This window comes from Ovis aries, chromosome 11 (genome assembly GCF_016772045.2).
Source record: "Ovis aries strain OAR_USU_Benz2616 breed Rambouillet chromosome 11, ARS-UI_Ramb_v3.0, whole genome shotgun sequence".
NCBI lineage: Eukaryota > Metazoa > Chordata > Mammalia > Artiodactyla > Bovidae > Ovis > Ovis aries.
This window is the reverse complement of record NC_056064.1, coordinates 40,237,954-40,260,412: the sequence shown is the minus strand read 5'-3', so window position 1 is coordinate 40,260,412 and position 22,459 is coordinate 40,237,954. Positions and strand designations below refer to the sequence as shown.

General features: G+C 42.7%; 1 protein-coding gene across 13 annotated transcripts in view; it reads right to left on the bottom strand.

Annotated features, from left to right (window-relative positions):
* The window catches only part of WIPF2 (WAS/WASL interacting protein family member 2), a 41,526-nt gene extending 21,618 nt beyond the window's left edge, over positions 1-19,908 (bottom strand). Inside the window, exons 1-3 of one of the 13 annotated variants that reach the window (XM_060395589.1) lie at positions 19,748-19,908; positions 10,704-10,827; positions 5,358-6,251 (exon numbers count right to left, since the gene is read on the bottom strand). The gene's annotated coding sequence lies outside the window, so the exon portion shown is untranslated. Of the gene's footprint in view, positions 1-303; positions 6,252-10,703; positions 10,828-13,857; positions 19,337-19,414; positions 19,590-19,747 lie in introns of those variants that run through there. The other 12 variants (XM_060395591.1, XM_042256722.2, XM_060395593.1 and 9 more) reach the window with 12 other exon arrangements.
* Positions 19,909-22,459: the final 2,551 nt, after the last annotated feature.

Sequence of the window (22,459 nt, the reverse complement as noted above, 5' to 3'; positions counted from 1 at the left end):
GAGGGCATGGCAACCCACTCCCAGTATTCTTGCCTGGGGAATTCCAGGGACAGGGGAGCCTAGCGGGCTACAGTCCATGGGGCTGCAAAGAGTTGGACATGACTGAGTTACACAACACACACATAAACACCAATGTAATACCATACAGAATCATCTCACTTTGCTAAAAGTTCTTTCATGCTCTGCCTATTCATCCCTCCCTGGCCCGTCCTTTGGACCCCTGGCAAGCACTGAGCTTTTTAATGTCTCCCCAGTTTTGCCTTTTCCAGAACGGTCACACTGTTGGAACCACCCGGCATGTACCTCTCTCAGATTGGCTTCCTTCACTTGGTAAGATGCATTTCAGTTTCCTCCAGGTCTTTTCACGGCTTAATAACTCATTTCTTTTTAGCGCTGGGTAACATTCCACTGTCTGGATGTACCACAGTTTGTTTTATCCATTCACCTCCTAAAGGACATCTGGGTTGCTTCCAAGTCTTAGCAATTATGAATAATGCTGATATAAACATCCTTGTGCAGGGTTTTGTGAGGACACAAGTTTTTGACTCATTTGGGTAAATATCAAGGAGTAGGACTGATGGATCATATGGTAAGAGTATGTTTTGTAATAAACTGCCAAAATATCTTCCGCAGTGGCTGTATCAATTTGCAATTCTCACAAGCAATGGGTAAGAGTTCCTACTGTTTCATCTCCTTGCGAGAATTTTGAATTTTGGTCATTCTAATAGGTGTGTAGTCCTGTTGTTCTAATTTGCAATTCCCAAATGACACGTGATGTTGGAATCTTCTCAAATGCTGACTTGCCATCTATATATCTTCTTTGATGAAGTGCCTGTTCAGGTCTTTTGCCCACTTTTTAATTGGGTTGTTTTCTTATTGTTGAGTTTTAAGAGTTCTTTATACATTTTAGCTAATGGTCTTTTATCAGCTGTACCTTTTGCAAATATTTTCTCTTATTCTGTGGCTTGTCTTTTCATTCTCTTGATCTTTACATTTTGAAAATGTAAAAAAATGTTCTTAGTCATTGTGCCATACAAAACAGATCATGGACCAGATCTGACTCATGGGCCAAAGTTTACTGACCCCTGATACAGTCATATGACTGGAATCTGATAAGAGCATAAATACTATGTGCAAATTTAACCCATCAGTGGCTGAACACTTAAAACTCAGAAACTATATGGCTGTCTACCTGTTAAAGAGTTTGTAAGTGTTCGTCATTTCACAAATGAGACTAAAGCCAGGGGACTCTTACCCTAAGACACTGAAGTAGGGGGCAAAGATAAAACCAAAACTCAAGAACAATACCTCCAAAAAGTCACTCCAAGGAAATTCCACTTCTTGAACCCCTCAAAGTCAAAGCCAAATAACTGCAGAGGTTTCGTTCTAAACTCTCTTGTTATAGGAGTGAACAAAATCTTTCTGTGAATAAAGAACACTTAAACACTTCTCTCAATGCCCGGAGAATGATAAAACGGCAAATATTTCAGAGGTTCTATAAAACCAAGAACCTTTGTAGGTAAGTAAAATCTGATTAAAAACATGACTGTGAATGTCTTCAAAATCCCAACTCCTCCCAGTGTAATGCCACTAAAGGCTGTCTGCCCAACAGAACTTTCTGCTCCAACCACAAAAACCTGGACACTACTCTGGCTGGGTGGCTCCCGTGGGGAGTAGTGTCTGAATTCACTTCAAAGAACAAGCAGCTGGCTCTCCTCTAAGGAGACTACCTTCTCATTTCTGGTTTCAAAACTAAGTCTAGTTTTCCTTTCCCAGGAATCTAACATACTAGACTTGAGAAATTGGTCAAAATAGTAAATGCTCATAAGCAGAACATCCATCACAGAGTGCGGGGGGTGTTAAAATGAAAGAAACATATGGAGAAGAAGAAATAAACTTTCTTCTATTGAACTCTCTGGGATTACTATGACCATTCCACCTAGGTCCCCATAGCCGGCATATAGCCAGCAGCCTAACAATGGGGAAAATTACAGTCCATTCAGACACAAACACTGTCAACTAATTCCAGTCACCTCAGTTTCTGCCTTTCCTGGGCTTCCCATTTTACTTACTTTGGCCATTGCCACGGCTGAAACTGTCTTCTAGAATGACCTGGAAAAGAGGTCCAGACAAGTCCCTAAGTCTTCCCAGACCCACAAGCTGATCCAACCTACATGCTACGAAATAAGAAATAACCTAAAGGGAACCTTAAATCTGATAGTGAGTGTCACGTATTAGGCAAAGCAGTAATTCTCTAGCAAGACAAACCTTTTTTTAAAGTCACCCACTGCAAAAGACCACTAAAACATTACACAGTTAAAGATACCTTTTAAAATAGGCTCAATTCAAACTCCAATTTCAAAATAGATCCCTCAAAAAAATCCCTTTGGGAGTCCCCTGATAGCCTAGTGGTTAGGATTCTGGGCTTTCACTGCCATGACCCGGGTGAACCAACTGAAATCTCTGGTCAGGAAACAGGTCCTGCAAGCCGTGGAGTGTGTGTGTGCGTGCGCACACTTTTATCAAGTGACTGTCTTCAGCGCCAACTTCCAGCAGTGGCTCTCAGCCTCTCTGCTGCCTTCACAAAGACGGCAAGCATGTCACCCTCCTGTCAGGGACACGGAGTATACAATGATGCCCTCTACAGTAAAGTATTATCACACCCATTTTACAGGTGAGAACTCTGAAGTTCAAGGAGCAGGGTCTGTGTACACACTAGGGTAAGAGGCAGACCGACTGAGCTAAGGGCAACCCCCATGATCACTCAGGAGGAAACTGCAGAGTAAGGACTCAAACTCAGGTCTCCACGTCCCTTTCGACCTCACTCGTCACTATGAAACAAATCTCGACTGCAAGCTGGTTGGGTTTAGCAATCTTCCATTATTTTTCCTAAATAAAAACTTAACTCACTCCAAATTCCTATCTTAATGATAGAATTCAACCAGATCTCTACATTTTCCCAGAGCAGACCAATTTGTACAAATTTAAATTAACCCAACTTTCCTTTCCCTGAAGATTCCCCAAAGAGGTGTTATTCAAACCAATTCAAGATGGATACTACAAGCACTAACCCAATGCAGACGGTCTGCTTTGAGAAGTGCTTTCAGTTAAGAACAAATGAAGCAAAAACCATTCATAAAGCTTTATAAAAGAAAGACAAACTTTAGTGACTAATATTGTTTAATCAGAGGACAAATTCAGGCCTTCTGGAATCACTGTCTATTGCATTTTTAAGAATCTAACACTCGTGAAGTTAAACAAAAAAGAAAAAAAAGTTCATCACAGAATTAAGTCTTTCCTTTCTGATCTATTAAATCCAAACTACAAACCTCACCATCTCTGTTTTTCGAGTCCCTGATTTTCAGAAAAATTCTCATTCCTTTCTTAATCCCTTCCATCTTAAAAACCATGATAAAATAAGCTTTATACATCCTCAGGAGTCAGTTTCTTTGAAATAAAGATCAGAGAGCATTATTTTAAGTCTTCTTAATGTCAACTTTATCTCAGAATTCAGAGATAAGTCTCTATAAAACTTGAGCAATGCACTTTTTAAAAAGTGCTTTCTTTTACTCCTCGAAAGACAAAACTTATTTTTCTATTAATTTCCAAATATTCATACATTTTAGGAGCAGGAAGCCTCCTGAGGACAGAAACAATGATGCTGCCTTTTAATTTGATGAATGAAGAGTCCAACTTAGCTGCTTTCTTCATATATTTAAAATGATCTAAGAGATATTATAGTTACCACTACAATTTGAGGCCTTTATTCAAATGGTATTCTACTGTTATAAAACTGAGGTTTCGTTTACAAGTTGTTTTAAAAAGAAAAAATAATTTTTAAAAATCTAAATCTTAATGTCATCCACTTTCATGCTAAGAGACCTCAAGTAACAGTACTTTCCTTTGATCTCAACTTTGATTACACAGTAAATTACAGTTTTTGTACCAAAGTACCCAACCAAATTCCACAGGGGGGAGAAAAAAATGACCCTGAACATTTTTTAAGTAGGCTATCTCCCTCAGGAAAGACTCAAGGGCCTTAGTTTCACCTTACAACACTCAGTCATATGGATAGGTATTTAAGATGTTAACAATAAAATTATTTATTTATTTTTTGGCCACACTGCACAGCATGTAGAATCTTCATTCCCTGACCAGGGACTGAAATGGTACCCTCTTCACTGGAAGCACAAAGTCTTAACCCCTGGACCGCCGGGGAAGTCCCTATCTCACCTTCTTAAATACGTGTTTCATTCTTTAGTATCCTGTTAAGGGCTCCCCTGGAGGCTCTGTGGTAAAGAATCTGCCTGCCAGTGCAGGGGACACAGGTTCAACCTCTGGTCCAGGAAGATCCCATGTGCCATGCAGCAACAAAGCCACCCACAACAAAGAATTATCCGGTTTAGAAATGTGAATAATGATAAGATTGATAAACTCTGTTCCAGTGGCTTAACAAGACAATTTTTTACCATCTTGGACCTTACATTCTAGAGGAAGGAAACAAATATAATCTCATATATCAGTGATAAAAAGAATAGAAAAACGAGAATCATAAAGGAGAGTGTAGGAGCAGGGCACAGTGTTGTTAGATGGGCAGGGGCTGGGGGGCCTGCCTCTCAGAAGCGTCTCCATGAGCAGCCAAGCCCTAGGAACATCTGGGGAAAGCATCTTCCGAAAAGAATTAACAAACATCAAGGAGACGGGAATGAGTTTGATGTGTTAGAGAACTAAACGCCAAGGTAACTGGAACAGCGTGAGAAGAATGGTAGGAGATGAAACCTGAGACTTTATAAGCCATGCTCCATATCCTCCAATTAAAAATAAACAAATAAGAAGCCATCCTCCAAATCCAATAGTAGTATCCTTCTCTGGACTTCCCTGGTGTACGGTGGATGGGACTCCACCTGCCAATACAGGGGACACAGATTCAATCCCTGATCCGGGAAGATCCCACATGCCACGGGGCAACTAAGCCCACGAGCCACAACTACTGAGCCCACGCACCTCGAGCCTGTGCTCCGCAAGAGAAGCCACTGCAAGGAAAAGCTCACACCACAACTAGAGAGTAACTTCTGCTCGCCGCAACCAGAGAAAGCGATGAAGACCTAGCTCAACCAAAACAAATAAATAAAAATTTTAAAAAGTAGTATCCTCCTCCATCCAATATGCCTATTATACCAAAGAAGGCTAAACAAACCAATAGCTTCACATCCAAAGTAAACAAGTTCCACCAGTTATCTCATGCATTAACCCCACAGACTGTACCTCACCTCTCTTTGGCTGGAGCACAGCTAGGGACCTAGGTACTAACTGGAAGTCTTCCAGGGTTAAAAGTTCCCTGCTGGGAATTTGCTTACCCGTCCACCTTCAACCTTGCACCTGAAAAGCAGCAGTCTAGGGAAGAGTGAGCTCATCGCCACAGTGGCATGAAGACATCCAGTTCCCAAGCCACAGAACCCCACACGGGAGGAGAGCCAGGAGCTCCCTGAGAGGATTCGCATGCCACTGCCAGAGACTAACAGCGGGAGTCAAACAGGTTCCTCTAATTACGCAAGAATTGACATCAACAGAGAACTATGAACACGCCTCCATGTGTTCTATGACAGAATACCGTAGAGTTTCCACTAAAGCGATTTTGGTTTCTCTAAAACACAAAGAAACAGACTAGAGTAACTTTCTTGTTCCACATCTTGTACCACCCTCCCCTCCTCCGAAAGCTTTATATAATCTACAAGTAATCTACAGCCCTCTTCTCTCAGTGGAAAAGGTGCTCCCTCTCCCTTGAAATTCAATTCAGTCAAACCTCTGGTGAAACAGATTTTTATCATGTATGGCCATGGAAGTAATTAAAATTCCAAAGTTACTCCATGAAGGATAAAAAATTATCTTTCCAATGGGAGGCATTTTCCATCAAGGAAATTTAACTGTGCAGCAAACCTGATTGATACAACAAGTAATTTTAAAAAAACCTCTTTACTTCAATGATTTTTCACTGTTACAAGCAGCACACAATCCTGGAAGAAAGAAGGATGGAGGCAGAAGTGCACGCACGTGTGCGTGCTTAGTCGCCTAGTCGTGTCCAACTCTTTGCGACTCCATGGGCTATAACCTGCCAGGCTCCTCTGTCCACAGGATTTTTCAGGCAAGAATACTGGATGGGTTGCCATTTCCTCCTCCAGGGGATCTTTCCAACTCAGGGATCAAACCCGTGTCTCCTGTGTCTGCTGCATTTCGGACAGATTCTTCACCCACTGAGCCACCGGGAAGGCAGAAGAAAAATACGTAACTTTATGATGATAATCTTTCAAATAGAATTTTTCTAATAAGAATAAAATTATATATCCCAAAATGCAGCTTTTCCCCCTAATAAGACTCTTTCCTCTTGTCCCAAGTTATTTTTCAAAAGCCTGGAAAACATGAACTCAGAAGCCTACATATGCATAGACTACTTGATGAGGCAAATATCAGGTTCCACAGGTTATATATGATTCCCAGATACAGGGCAACTCGGCAACCAAGTCCTCTCATCTAAAACGACCACAAATCAATGAGAAGTCTACTCTTGCATTCAATTAAATAACCAGTTGTGAAGAACGGCTTCATTAAAAAGATGGCTAGAGATAACTAATACAGGAGCAACTGTAAATACAATGCCATCATAAACAGAGATGGTAAGAAACGACCTTACCAAACATCCCCAGCCCCCACCACACCCCTCAAAGCTAAGAGAAAATCCTACTATTCTGAGAGCAGCGAAGTATTGGGAGGGTTGCTGTAGTTTCAGTCGCTAAGTTGTGTCAGATTCTTTTGAAACCCCATGGATTGTAGCCCACCAGGCTCCTCTGTCCATGGAATTCTCCAGGCAAGAATACTGGAATGGGTAGCCACTCCCTTCTGCAGGGGATCTTTCCCATCCAGGGATCAAACCCTCATCTCTTGCATCTTCTGCACTGTAGGGCAGACTGTTTACCACAGAGCCACCTGGGAAACCCAGTGGGAGGGTGGGGGAACATATATAGAAAACAGTCAATTGCAGTAAATCAGTTATAGTTCAGAGTGCTGTAGTGCTTTAAAACACAGCCAGGGGGCTTCCCTGGTGGTCCGGTGGTTAAGAATCTGCTGTTCAATACAGGGGATTCGGGTTTGATCCCTGGCTAGAGAACTAAGATCCCACATGCCTCAGAGCAACTAAGCCCGCACACAGCAACCGCTGAGTCCGCACTCTCAAGCCCATGTGCCACGCCTAGAGAAAGCCCGAGCGCCACAACTAACACCTGAAACAGCCAAACAAACAAATAAATATTTAAAAAATAAATAAACCCACAGCCAATGATCACTAATCAATGAGACGATAATGCTTTATTTTTATTATACATTTTTTATTTTTTGGCCACGTGACTTGTGAGATCTCAGGTCCCTGACCAGGGACTGAACCTAGGCCATGGCAGTGAAAGCCCAGAATCCTAACCACTGTGCCACCAGGGAATTTCCAAGACAGTAACACTTTAGATTTCACACTGTTTTTGTACCTTTGTTCACCAAAACTGTTTCAGTGAAATTTGTAAAAATCTATTAGAGCTGTTTCATCTTAGAACGTAAGATGTCAGAGCTGCCACGGCTTCCTCAGGCTGCATTTAGCTACTAGGAGCCACAGACTTCCCAAATCTGAGAACTAGGGTACTAGGCCTCTATCTACAACATCACTAAGACAGGTACTCATTTGGCCCCTGATCTCCAAGTGAATAACCGCAACCAAGGAGCAGCTGCAAACCCCTCATTTCCAGATGCTTTACATACTGATGGTAAAAGATACAACAGTTTTTCCTTGTAAGCCCTAGGGATCTATAACACAAAAAGAAGAGAATGTGCCCTCTCGTACTGTCAAAATTAAAAACAAACTTCAAATCACAGTACTTTAACATCTCCAAAAATGATGGTGCATAAATCTAAGGCAGATAACTAGTAAATCTGTTTTTAAAGCCTGAGTCAATTTTCCATTTCAAAACAACAACAACAAAAAAAAACAGATTTCTGGATTTGGACAGTGAAATGATGCAGAGTAGCTCAATGTTCGTAACTAATATTTCCTCCCCACCCACACATCCCAGGAACCCGTGGGTTTAGAAGTGGTGGCTTAAAAAAATGGGAGTCACACAAGGCCAAAGTTATTACCATTTGCCAGTATTTAACTTACAGAAGAGAGGAGTTAATCAGATGAAGGACACATTCTAATTTAGAAATCCAGACCAAAGCTAGACAGACTAAAACACAGTCAGAATACAAAAGCAACTTAGGATAGCAATATATGGTTTAGAAGGTCCTTCTAAACTTGCCTGAAGAAAAAACACATCCTAGGGCATGTTTAATAAACACACACACAAAGATTTCTGGGCCCTAATCCAGATCTACTAAAATCAGGGGAAAAAAATTTAAGGCATAAATTTTTTTAAAAAGAGAAAATGGGAAACGAGACAGCAACATAAAGACAGATATCAACAAAATTTTGGAAGCTGGACAGCAGATGCACTAGTGATAAATAACTTCACAGAAAGGAAAAAACCAAATGCCTGCAGTGGAAAGAAGCAAGCAGATTTCTACCACAGAATCTCAGAAAAGGCTCAGAAACTGGAGGCATCCAGCATGTCTGGAGAAAGGGGTGTAGGAGGGGCTAAAAGAGAACTGGTTGAAAGTCTGTGTAATGTACCTGCTGCTAATTCATGCTGATGTGTGGCAGAGGCCAACACAATATTGTAGAGCAATTGTCCTCCAATTAAAAAAAAACAGAAAAACAAAACAAAGACAAAAAGTCTGTGTAAGAAATAAGATTCTTCTATCCTTCTGTCCCCGCCCCTACACTGCCTGGCAGAAGATGAGAGAAGCTGAACCAGACGGTCTCTGAACCAAGGGACCAGTGACAGCTAAGGGCAGCTGAGCCATACTGAGAACAAATGGGGATCAAGCAAGTCTAACTTGTCCTCAATAACGAGACCTCTCCCCATCCCCAGCTCTCTTCTCCCACTCAGCTCCAAAGACACTGCTGCTGGGCTAATACTCTCCAAGCAGAAAACCGGAGCAGTCCTCTCTGAGGAAAGTGACCAGTGCCAATCCACCCTAAAATGGTGCCCACCACTTGATGACCCAGGGATCTGCACTCAGCGTTTTAGTGCCCTATCCTTAAAAATGAACAGATAGCCAAGAATTATTAGACGTTTCAAGAGAACCTCTCACATGAAAGACAGGAAGCAAAGTAAATAAGCAAAACAGAATTCCTGACAACATGCAAAAAAATGTATACATAAAATTCTGAGATACGTATACCTATGGCTGACTCATGGTGATGTATGGCAGACACCAACGTAATATCGTAAAGCAATTATCCTCCAATTAAAAATAAATTTTTAAAAATTTGGAGAAAATTTCTTGGAAACTAAAAAAAAAAAAATGATGGTAAATATTTAAAATACAAGAGCTGGAAGAAAAAACTAAGGCTGTCTGAAAACTGAATGAGGGAAAAAAATTCACAAGGGAAAAAAATTGAGGGCTAGTCTAGGAGTTTCACCATCTGGATAACAGGGGTTCCGAGAAATAGGGAGGAGAGAAATAATTATCAGAGAGAGAATACATTATAAGAGATGATAATACAGAAAAACTTGACAGATGGAAAGGGTGAAAGTGTTAAGTCGCTCAGTCAGGTCTGACTCTCTGCGACCCACAGACTACAGCTTGCCAGGCTCCTCTGTCCATGCATTTCTCCAGGTAAGAATGCTGGAGTCGGCTGCCATTCCCTTCTCCAGGGGATCGTCCCGACTCCAGGGATCGAACCCAGGTTTCCCACACTACAGGCAGATTCTTTACCATCTGAGCCACCAGGGAAGTAGATGAAAATAAGCTGCAGACTGACATGGCCCACTGAATCTCAAGCATGATGAATTCCCCCCCCCCCCCCGGCCATACTGTACAACTTGTGGGATCTTATTAGTTCCCCAACTAGGGATCAAACCTGGGCCCCCACTAGCAGAAACATGGAGTCCTAACCACTGGACCACCAGGGAACTCCCAAGCATGATGAATTCTAATATCCACCCCAAGGCACATCACTGCATTCCAGAATACCAGGGATAAAGACAAGACCCTAAATGGGACTAGTCTGGTGGTCCAGTGGTTAAGAAACCGCCCTCCAATGCAGGAGGCAGGTAAGACAAGACCCTAAAATCTTTCAGAGGAAAAAACAGATCCTATACAAAGAATCTAGAATTGAATAGCACCAAATTTCATAATATTATTATTGAAAGTTAGAAAGCCACAAAGCACGGTTTAAAATTTCCAAAGAAATATGATCCCCAACAAAGTATTTTATATCTAGTCAAACTATCAACCAGCATGAAGGTAGAAAACAGATGATTCAGACAGGCAAACCCTTAAAAAATGCACCCATCCTATAGATCTTTTTCATAAAGTCTCTGGAAGAGACTCCACTAACATGTTTAAATGTGCTGAGAAGAGATACTTCCATCCAAGGTTAGGGATGAATTAATGACTGATACTTAGTAAGTCAAGCAAAAAAAGGAAATAAGACAGGAAAAAAAGGCAAATATAATACTTAAGGAAAAAAAATATATATATATATAAAGAAGGAAATATAATCATAGTACACAGTCATTATACTGGATGCTACTTTTTTCTCTTCTTTTGATAACACTCACCTCTACTCCCTTCTGGACTCACAGGAGAGGAGGGAGGCTGGAGGTCTGGGAACTACTTTTCCTAGAATCCCCTGTCACTGGGTTGCGGTTTAAATCCCACCAACACAGAGCATTCACTCAAGATCTAGAAGATAGAAGGAAGGTAGATGCCATTATCGGTCTTCCAGGAACAATGAGCAGGTGTGTAGCCTCTGACAGATGACAGACACGTGGTTTGCAGCAGTTTTCAATGGTCTGTAAATTGGCTGCCTTGGTGTTTAAGGCAGTCAGGATTATTAATGACTACAGTTTCTTTCAAACCCGGCAAGTGGCTTTCCCTGACCTATGCTCCCCTGGCCTTTCATGATTTGATAATCTGTGAAATACCAAGAATGGTTGGTTTTTCTACTTGAATCGTGATATATGATATATAACACCAAAACATATAGAATATTGATTTAATCAAGATAGTGAGATATATATATATATATATATATATATATATATAAAGCAGAGAGCAGGAAGGGTTGTGCATGAATAGCATCATAAGAATGCAAAACTCAAGTGTCCACAGCAGAAACTCAATAGATAATACCTAAGAATGGAAAAATCAAGACATAACAGTGTAAGAATACTATGTAGAAACATGAATATACATCAGAAAAAATATTAAAAGTATTATTATTAAAAATATTAAAAGCATTCAGAGGATAGGTAAGGAGAAATGGAGCAGCTCTTTAAGTACTATAAGACTTATAGTACTATTTGACTCTTTATATATTCTTACTATTTTGATTTTAAATTTAACTTCTAAAACCAAAAACTCTAACACTGTACAACAAAACCAAGCTTCAGACTACCAAAATTTCTCAAGAAAGGTCAACATTGGATCTGCTACCAATGCAGTTAAACAAAGTAGAAAATCCCAAACAAACCAAAATAATTCATGTCTCAGGCTCAACTGCAATGAAGCAGGCTGCCTAATGTGACCTGAATCTGTGCCACAGCCTGGGTGTAACCAAGCAAGGTTCACCACCCAGCACTCACACCATCACAAGTCAAGTACGTGAGGAATTTCCAGGCCACCACGAGAACTCGTAAGCAAAGGTAAGCACAAAGATAGAGGGATAAATCTCAAAACCAATTACTCAGCCCCCTTTTCAGGTCTTGTTCTCAATTTAATGCAACTAACTGAAAAACAAAAATAACCAACATCTGCTATCAAAATATCTTTACAAATTCTAAGAAACTGTTAATGAAATTAAAAGACTTATCAAGTAGGCTGAAATCTAGTCACTAATGACAAAAACCAGCTCTTCTCACTCGAGGCTGGCCATCTCACAGGACTGGCGCTTGGCTTGTATGTGCATTCCATCCTTTGCACAGCACAAATATAAAAGCAGAAAACATATACAGAGAACAGTCAGAGGAAGGAAAATCAGTGATGACAGTCTCCATTAAGAAAAGGCCTGAAAGAAAATTTAAGCAGATGCTCCATAAAACGTTGATCCAGACTTCAAATGGAGAGAAGTGTCATGCCTCATCTCAAAGATAATATATTAAGTCCCAACTCACCACAGAAAGTCTATTAACGAAGCTGCAACTTTCACTGCAGAAGAGCTTCTTCTCTCCCTCTAATACCCTTAAGCCATCAGATATACAGATGCTCCTTGGTGAAATGCTAGAAAAATCTGCACATTTTCATTCCGAGATCACTAGTGATAGTCTGCAAAATCAGGAGTCTACTTTGAAGTATGAAAACAGGGCAAGCTGATCCAATTACACAAGTAAGAACTAAATCAAAACAGGACCATCTGGGCTTTGAGGAAGAGTACTGTGATTCCTGAACAAAAGTCAATATAAAATATACTGCAGATACAGCAGATAAAAATGGTTTCATATATTCAGAGTTATAATGGCCCTGAGCTACTGATCCTTTTGCATGTCCAGTAAGATATATGCACCATGTTAAGACATATGGCCTAGATGACGAATTATTTTCAGTAGTTCACAAGAAGAACATCTGTGTTCTCTCTCCAGCCCATGACGCTTACCAGAAAAACAGTCAATAATCCCCAGAAGTGAAGAGGTTTTTGTTTTTTAAATAACCAGGTCTGGCCAACTAGCCTATCATCCCCCAAGATCTAAGAACAGCTCCCCAACAATCTCCAAACCAGTTCTCAAGAGCCCCACCTTTTAAGTTCTAATCCAGCCACAAGAGTTTAATGGGCAGGATCTAAAAGAAATCAAGACTAAAAGAACAGGCTTTATTCAGAAAATTTTTCTGAAAGCATGTCCGCTGTACAGAATTCCGATTCTTTATGATATTGATGATTTCAGCATCAACAGTGGTAAACTAGTCCCAGTGGAAAGAACTAACAGAAAAAAATCTCTATTGGAAAGGTTGAACTCAAAATGAACTATGCCATTTACCTGTATTTTTTAAGAACTCACACTCTCTGAAGTCTTGCCTCCTATCTCTCTGCTTCTCACTCCCTAAGGTCCAAACACACCGGGACTCCCTTCAACTGTCCACACAGCCACGTTCTTTCCCTCCTCAGGACCTTCACCTTTGCCATTTCCTCCCCTCATCCTTTAGGTTTCAGCCTTAGAAGTCAATTCCTCAGGGACCTTCCCTGATCGGCCGCCTTCTCCATGAACTAGGGTCAGGCTTCCCATTTGCACTCTCTACTGTACTGTCGGCAACAGTAATTACCCGTTTAATGGATGTTTTCCCCACTACACCATAACCGCATGAGTGCAAAGGCTGAATCAGTTTTGTTTTCACTGTTCCATCACCAGGACCTACCATAGTGCTTGGCACACAGTAGGAACTCAAAAATTGTCAAGGAAATGAATAACAGGGCCCCCCAAACAGCAGCCTCAGCAGTTCTAATTTACCCTACAGATATAATCACACATTCAAAAGGCCAATATATATAGTTTTTCTCTGGAGCATAGTTTGTAACAGCAAAAGACTGGAAACATTAAATATCTACCAGGATAGGGCAGGTGTTACTCTCTTTACTGTTCATATAGAATGACTGATTGCCAAAATAAGTTTTTAAAAAACTGTACATAGAATTAGTGTGTGACACTCATTTTAAAAAATACAAGACACATATATATTTACTTTGTACACATTATCTCTGGAAAGGATGTCACGAGGACTTACCTGGTGGTCCAGTGGGTTAAGAATCTGCCTGCCAATGCCAGGGATATGGGATCCATCCCTGGTCTCGGAAGATCCCACAAGCCTCTGGACTAAGCCCACGTGCCAAACTACTGAGGCCTGAGCATCCTACAGGCCATTCTCCCCAATAATAAAAACCACTGGAACATGAATCCCAAGCACGGCAACTAAGAAAAAGCCCACGTGCAGCAAAGACCCGGCGCAGCCAAAAATAAATAAGACTAAAAAAAGGAAAAAAGGATCTCAAGAAACTGATACTATTAGCTGACCCTGGGAAGACAAACCAGAACGAAGGGTAGACAAGGGTAGAGGGCAGGCTGCTCAGTGCCACCATTTATTGACCTTTCAAATTCTGGGCCATGTGAGTATATTATCTATTTAAGAAAATAATAATATTTTTATTATTATTTTCTTAAAAGTCCTGTCCTTGTAAGATACTGACAGCAAGAGTTTAATCTCATACCTGGATCTTTAATGACAAACACCCTGCCTACATCTGAGCACTGGGAAGGTGGAAGTGGAAAGAAGGAAAACTCACTCTCCACACGTCTCAGACAGCAGGCCCCATAATACACTGTACCCCTTTAGAAAATTCCTTTTTAAAAAAAAAACAAATGTTCCAATATGGACATATGGAGACTGTTCCACAGTCAGAGGGTTTATTGGGAGGGAAAAAGAAAGAGATTACTTGATTCAGGTTTTCTATGAGCACAGAGAGCAGGCTGATGAATTCGTATGGAAATATTATCATAAATACCAACTAAAAACAAATTACTTTACTCAGGGGCCTCAATCTAAATGGAGCTTAATATAAATCCATGAAGTTTAAGAAGCTAAAAAATTTTTGAAAACCAATTATTAAATGGGGAGGAGGACATCCCTGGTGGTACAGTGGATAGGAATCCGCCTACCAATGGAGGGGACGAGGATTAACTCCCTGGTCTGGGAAGATTCCACACGCTACAGAACAAGCCTGTGCACCACAACCATAGAGCCTCTAGAGCCCCCGAGGAGCCGCAACTGCTGCGCCCACGCTCTAGAGCCTGTGCGCCACAAGACAAGCCACGGCAATGAGAAGCCTGTGCCCCCCAACAAAGAGCAGGCCCCACTTGTGGGAGGTCGAGAAAGCCCGCGCGAGCAGCAAACACCCAACACAGACCGCCCTGCCCCCCGCAAAATTTTTTTTAATGCGGAGGAAATCTACACGTGTTCCTTGTTTACACAGATCTGCCACACTTCAAGACATTCTTCCGGAAAGAAAGACCTGAGACTAGGTTGAATACAACTCCAATAATCGTATTTGCTACCATAGTCAAAGCCCTGGGCCAGGGTCAGACCCTCTGGATCTGAACCTGCATGTCAGGAACAGAATCCTCTGGGCTAAGGAAGGGAGAAGAAAGGTGAACCCAGGGCCACCAAAATTTGTTTTGAGGTTCTCTCCAATGTTACAGGGCCACTGCCATATACTGCGAGAAATGATCTTCATAATCCATTCCAAGACCTAAAGGAGACACAGTTATCTTCAAATAACCATCTCCTGAAAAACAAAAGTGCATCCACTAAACAGAACACACTGAAAAGAGCACTTACTAAGTAGAATTAAGTATTTAGGATGGTCATACTAAATTGTTACAACTTTGCCAAGCCTAACTGGCAAGTGAGAAGCCAATGCCTGGCTTTCCTATTTGATAACATAACCTATTTGCCTCCACAGGCATCAGCCAAAATCTTAAGAGAGCTAAGACAGACACACATATTGGCAAATGCCTTCTTTCCCTACTAACATTGCTTTTCTCCATAAAGCTCTATCCAGTATTTTTAAAAACCCTTTGATAATAATACCAAAAAGTGCTCATGAGTTTAGTCTGTGGCTCCCTAGGCTCAAAGGCTTGGGAATGAGAATGAGGTGGAAAAAAGTCGGAAACACTCTCTTCCCCTCAACGCCTTGGACTTTCAAAGCTAGGCAAAGGCAATGATTCTGCATTTAATCACCAGATGAATAAGAACCAGATTTGAATTTAGAAGAAACATAAAGGAGTGTAAGAACATTCAGTAAAGAGTACCGCCTCCATTTCCTCGCAGAGAGGCTCTCAGGATCTGCCAATGAACCTCACTTTGACATGGAACACCCCATCTACTCTAATCCAGGCCACATCCCCCAAGAGACAGTCAACCGGAACTCTGCCAAATTCTGCTCGGGAGCTGTGTGCAGAACAGTAGCAACAAGAGCCTACTTTGAGAAGGAGATCAACAATCACACTCAGGAAGAAAAGAAGTTATTTGGCACAGGGAAGCATGTTGCCAAAATGTTAGTCACAGCTTCAAGGTCCCGGTTTGTGTTTCTGCAACTATTCTCTGCTTTGACAGAGTCCATTCTCTGGCCCAGGAAACCCAGCTCAGCTTCTGTCACCCTCTCCCTCTGAAGCAGTAAAGAATTCTTTCAATTTGGTGGTATCAAACTGTGACACAAACAAGACATCCACCAGAGACTAAAAAGGAGGGGGAAAAAATGTGCAATTTGCTGTTTTCCACTTGGGACTGGCTCCAGCAGAGCAACAGAAACACATGGCAGGATAGGAAAAACGGAAAACCATTATGTGAAAGAAGCAGGCTACGCTAAAAGTCTGCCCAGAGCCTCCCCAACTTTTTTCCAAACCTTCTTAAAAACAAACCAAAAAAGACACACTGTAGGCTTAAATGACAGCAAAATATTAAGCAAGTTTTTAACCCTCAAATAAGTGTACAGATAGGTTACATCCTGATAAGCCCATCATAAACTGAAAATACCATTAAGTCGAAAATACATTTAATACACCTAACCTATAGGACATCAGAACTTAGCTTGGCCTAGCCTACTTTAAACATGCTCAGAACACGTACATTAGCCTACAGTTGGGCAAAATCATCTAACACAAAGCCTATTTTAAAATAAAGTACCGAATAGCCCTGGTTTTTCCAGTAACCACGTATGGATGTGAGAGTTGGACCATAGAGAAAGCTGAGCGCTGAAGAACTGATGCTTTTGAATTGTGGTGTTGGAGAAGACTCTTGAGAGTCCCTTGGACTGCAAGGAGATCAAACCAGTCAATCCTAAAGGAAATCAATTCTGAATATTCATTGGAAGGACTGATGCTGAAGCTCCAATACTTTGGCCGCCTGATGGGAAGAACTGACTCATTAGAAAAGACCCTGATGCTGGGAAAGATTGAGGGCAGGAGAAGGGGATGACAGAGGATGAGATGATTGGATGGCACCACTGACTGGATGGACATGAGTTTGAGCAAGCTTCAGGAGTTGGTGATGGACAGAGAAACCTGGCGTGCGAACATGGGGTCGCAAGGAATTGGACATGGCTGACCAACTGAACAGCTCATGTCATTTATTGAATACTGTACTAAAAGTGAAAAATGGAACAGCTGTATGGGCACAGGATGGTTATAAGTGCATATCGGCTGACTGCGAGCTGCGGCTGTCTGCCTCTGCTCAGCATCATGAGAGAGCCAAATATTGATAGCTCAGGAAAAGATCAAAATTAAACATTCAAAGTACAGCTTCTACTGAATGCATATCATTTACACGCCATTGTGAAGTTGAAAACTCTAAGTCGAACCATGGTTAGTCAGGGACCATCCATATGTACTTCATACCTGCAGTTCTTCCTGGGGTTGGGTTGCTGAAACAACCTGAACCAGCAGCCCATGATTTTCAGAATTAATTCAGAGCAAAGAGAACAAAGATTCAAGTACACCAGTTTACCCTCCCAAAGAGCCCAAGACAGACTTCCCTGGTGGTACAGTGGTAAAGAATCCACCATGCAATGCAGGAAACACGGGTTCAATCCCTGGTCCGGGAAGATTTCACATGCCACAAAGCAACTAAGACCCTGTGCCTACCTAAACCAGAGAGCTGAAACTACTGAAGCCCACATGACCTAAAGCCCGCCAAAAGAGCCTCCAGAATGAGAAGCCCTCGCTCCGCAACTAGAAAGCAGCCCCTGCTCGCAGCACCTACAGAAAGCCCATGTGCAGCCAAAAATAAAATAATACATAATTTTTTTAAAAAAAGAATATATCAAAGAGCCTAAGAAGTCAAGAAAGAACATCCACCAAAAGGAATAGAACTCGTCTCTTCCCTCTTAAAAGCCATCAGTAAAACCTGAAAACCCCACAGTTCTCAACACCTTCCACTCGCCCCTGCATTTCATCTCTGTGTTGACATCACCTAACTAATCAGTACCAACTAAGATAAACATTACTCTGATACCAAGTGTGAAGCAGAGTTAGAAACTGCCCCCTCTTAAGCTAATCCACGTCAGACTTCAGAAATGCCAAGACTTTCAGGAACACGTCTAAGCTAAACAAGTTCGCCTATGCACCAAGTGTTTAGAGTATTACACTCAAAGGAAAACCTAGAACAGTCAAGATGTTAAAGGATTAAGAATAAAGAAGCCAAAACTGGCCATGAGCACACCAGTCCCCAACAACTGGCAAAAAAGGCCTAAGTGACTGAACCAAAGCAAAAGACTCAACTACCTGAAACTATTTTTTAGTGAATTCTCAAAGAGTTCATGAAGCAAGTGTTTGTCAAGAGTGAAACACTCTGGCAGCTAGAAAATAAAATACTGCATTCTCCCACATTCTCCATGAGTTCTCTCCATCAACCAACCTCTTTCATCCCCAACTCTAACTTCCCCATTCCCGTCTTGACCGCAGCCAATACAGTGTAACACAACAATATGAAATTTCTGCTACTAAAAGTTGACAATAAGAAAAGTTTAAAAATTGGACATGTATCAAATCCAAACCAAGTCTTCCCAGGCACAAGGCACAAAAAAATGGACAATGTTGAGAGGAAGAAACTGAGAACGACGTATCTTCTAAATTGCAGTATCTCAATCTTATTTTCAGGAATCACTTCTTCGCAACCACTTTAAAGATCCCATTTGCTTAACACAATCTTTTAGATGCAGAAAGGGATCAAACCAACAAACCAACATCTCCAGTGGGGGGGCCGGGTGGGGAGACAAAAACTGATCTGCCTCAAAGTTACTTAGTAAATCCACATGAGGGCTAGAACCGTCCTTATTCCCTGAGGTTCTCTTCTGATGTGTAGAAGAAAGAAAAAAAGTCACCCAAAACATGCAGTAAGTCATTCAGAAACAAACACAGGGCAAAGATAACAGCGTGAAAAGGAAGGTGGATCCTAGGGAGGTGGCGGAGGCCAGAATTAAGACTTCACATCATTCCAACCTGAGCCCTCAACTGCAGATCGCGCTCCCTTGCGAACTTCAACATTTATCAATCCAACCTTAAACTCGATTCTGATTTCTTCTCAACTAACGTTCTCAGATTCCCTCTAATGTAAGCAATTTCCTCAGTTACCCCATAACCAGTGGTTTTCACTCATCAATCCCCAAATATCACAGCGGCCTCCTCATCCGGAGCATCCTGTTAATTACCTGTTCCCAACAGGTCCTCCCTCCCCATCTCCTTTTGCGCACGGTTACCTCGCTCCTCACCCCAGTCGCCGTCTTACTCACCTCACCCAACCCTTCAGGATTCCTTATTTCCTGTCTCAACAACCTTCCTTCGCATCTCACAGTTAGCGCTCGCCCCACACCGATTCCCGACCACTCCTCCCTACTTAGATTCCCCACGCCCCCTCTTCTCCAGGTTCTTTAGACCCAGCCTCCAATCCCCCTCCCCTTAGGTCCCACCCCCAGGACCCCTCTCCCCCAAAGGCCCCTCCTCCAAAGTCCCCTCTCTCCCTTACAGCCCCGCCCCAGTCCCCCCTCCCCCGGCTCGCCCTCCCATTCAGATCCGCAGGTCATTTCAGAGACGGACCCACCCTCCCTGGACCCACCCTTCCCGACCTGGCCGCCGGGGCTCCGGGAGCGACTCCTTCGCTACCTCGGCTCTGGCTCCGTCCAGTCCTGCTTGCCCCGCGGCAAGCTCCCCTTCTCGCCGCCGCCGCCCCTTTTGCCAACCCGGAAATGGATCTGCTCCCACCGTCCCCAGCGTCCGCGAACAAAATGGAGGAGGGGGAGAAAGGAGGAGGGAGCAGAGGGCGAAGAGACGCTACACGCATGCGCACCTGGAGAGCCCGCCCCTTGCCGGTTTACGTAAAGGCGGAAGCGGTCGGTGGCCGCCATCTTGGGAAGGTCACAAGAATGTTGCTTAGCAGCTGAAAAGCAGGGTTTGCAACTTTGGTTGCAATTAGAATAACCTGAGAAGAGTTGACTAAATAGTGATACCTGAATTCCACACCCAGAGATTCTGATTTAATTGATCTTGTCTGTGGCTAGGCATCGGAACTTTTAAAACTGCGCAGTGATTCTAACATGTTGCTGAAGTGAAGAATCACTGAGCTGAACAGTTTCAAATAATATCTTTTTCATCTTCTTTCCGCGTGCTCACGCGCGCGCACACACACACCATAAATGTCCTTTCCTAATTTCGAGTTAACGAAGAACCCGCCCCAGTCAACCTTGCAGGGGCTCAGTAATCAAGCTCCGGTTGTCATGGCAACGGGGGAGGCAGGCCCTGCTAACTAGTCATCCGTTAACGTCATTTTAGCTGCTTAACCCGAACACCTGTGAACATCCGTCTTCACTTTCCCGGGCCTGGGCTTCCCCAGTTTCCATGGCTGGGGGTTGGTGCTGCAGACTTCCTGCTGTTTGGGTCGGAGGTGGGGTGGGGGGGTGCGGGAGGCGGCGGGGAAGGAATCCTTTGCCCTCTCTGGCGTGCCTGCTGTTAGCTGTGTTAGCTCCAACTAAGGATTCCTCCGTAGTCCAGCCACAAAAGTGCTTTTCCACTGCAGTCAAACTCATTGCCTCAAAATGTTCTTTGGGTCTCTCCATCACCGTTATTTAAGCTGAATCTGAAGTAAGGAGACAGAATTGGGACTTAGTTCTCATTTCTTACCGTGTGCCCTTGGGCCTCAACTACGCTATCTGTAAAGTGGGTCTAATAGTGCCTGTCTCGACTATGTCATAGGGACTTCCCTCGTAGCTCTGTTGGTAAAGAATCTGCCTGCAATGCAGGAGACCCAGGTTGGATCCGTGGGTCGGGAAGAGACCCTGGAGAAGGAAATGGCAACCCATTCCAGTATTCTTGCCTGAAGAACCCCATGGACACAGGAGCCTGGTGGGCTACAGTCCATGGGTTGCAACAGCTGGACACAACTTAGCGACTAAACCACCACCAACTGTTCCATAGGGTTGTTGGAAGGCTAATGAGATGAATGGGAAAGCATGTGATAAACCGAAGGTTGTTATTATTTTTGTTTTCCTTCTGCCATGAGTAGTGCTGGGCACCACCCACTAGTCAAGTCAATGTCACAACATTCATTGAGTACCTGATGTGGGCCAGGTACTGGGCTAGGCAGCAGAAGATGGCTACAGAGGTGACTAAGACAGAGCCTCTGCCCTCAGGGGACTCACTGGATGCTGGGCAGACTGGCATGTAAACAGCTGGCTGAGATACAAGTAGGCATATGATTAGTGCCATGGGGACATATGGGCAGAGGGACCTCAGACAAGGGAGTGATTACTCCCTGCTAGAGAATGGGAGAAGGTTTCAAAAATGGCTTTGAATTCAGCCTTGAAGGAGGAGCAGAGTTTTATTACTAATCAGAGAAGACAGGGAACACATTCCAAGCATAGGGATCAGTAGGTGCAAAGATAAAGATTACATAAGGTTTGTAATCCTGTATGCCTGAAGGCGGGGTGATTGGGCAAGACACATGGTAAATTTAAACTCCCAGCTCTTCAGCCTCATCTCTACTCTGTCCCCTCCCTGCTCACTATACACTGTGCAGACCTGCTTTCTGGTGCAATGTACCAGGTGCTTCCTCAAGGCCTCTGTGTTCATCTCTACTCTGGCTTTTCTGCGTTTTTCAGGCTTTGCCCAAATACCACAGCTAACGTAAGCCCACCATTCTCTATCACATCACTCCATGATAAGAGCAGCCACTGGGGTGCAATGCAGGAACATCTCAGCTAGGCTTGGAGAAATAGGTGTAGGCTGCATAAAGAAAGTAATTTTTACCTAAGTAACTCCCAGTGGGTAAGTAGGAATTGGCCAGGTGCAGGCAGAGGGAACAGCATTCAGGGCTCAGGAAGAATATATACAAAACAAGAAGCATGGCCCATTGCAAAAACTGAAAGCATTTCCAGGTAGTTTAGAGCTAGAACTTTTGGAAAAGCAAGGAATTTGATCCAAGAAGTAGTCATAACATCTGAATTTATCAATACTTGCCATGTGCCAGGCACTGTCAATTATAACACCACATGTCGTAACTCATTTATCCTCAGGATAACTTTCTGAGGTAGGTATTATTACCTCCATTTTACAGATAAAGAAACTGAGACACAGGAAAGTTAAGCATCTTGCCTGAAGACACATACCTATAAAGGAGTAGAAGTATCTCCAGCGTCTCTGCATACCAAATGACCCCGCACACTCCCAGATCCCAGTGTCCTTTTATTATAACAAATATAATTCAACTTTACTATCCCCAAGTGAAATTAACAGACAATTTAACCTAGCTGATTTAAAAACAAACAAACAAACATGATTTCAAA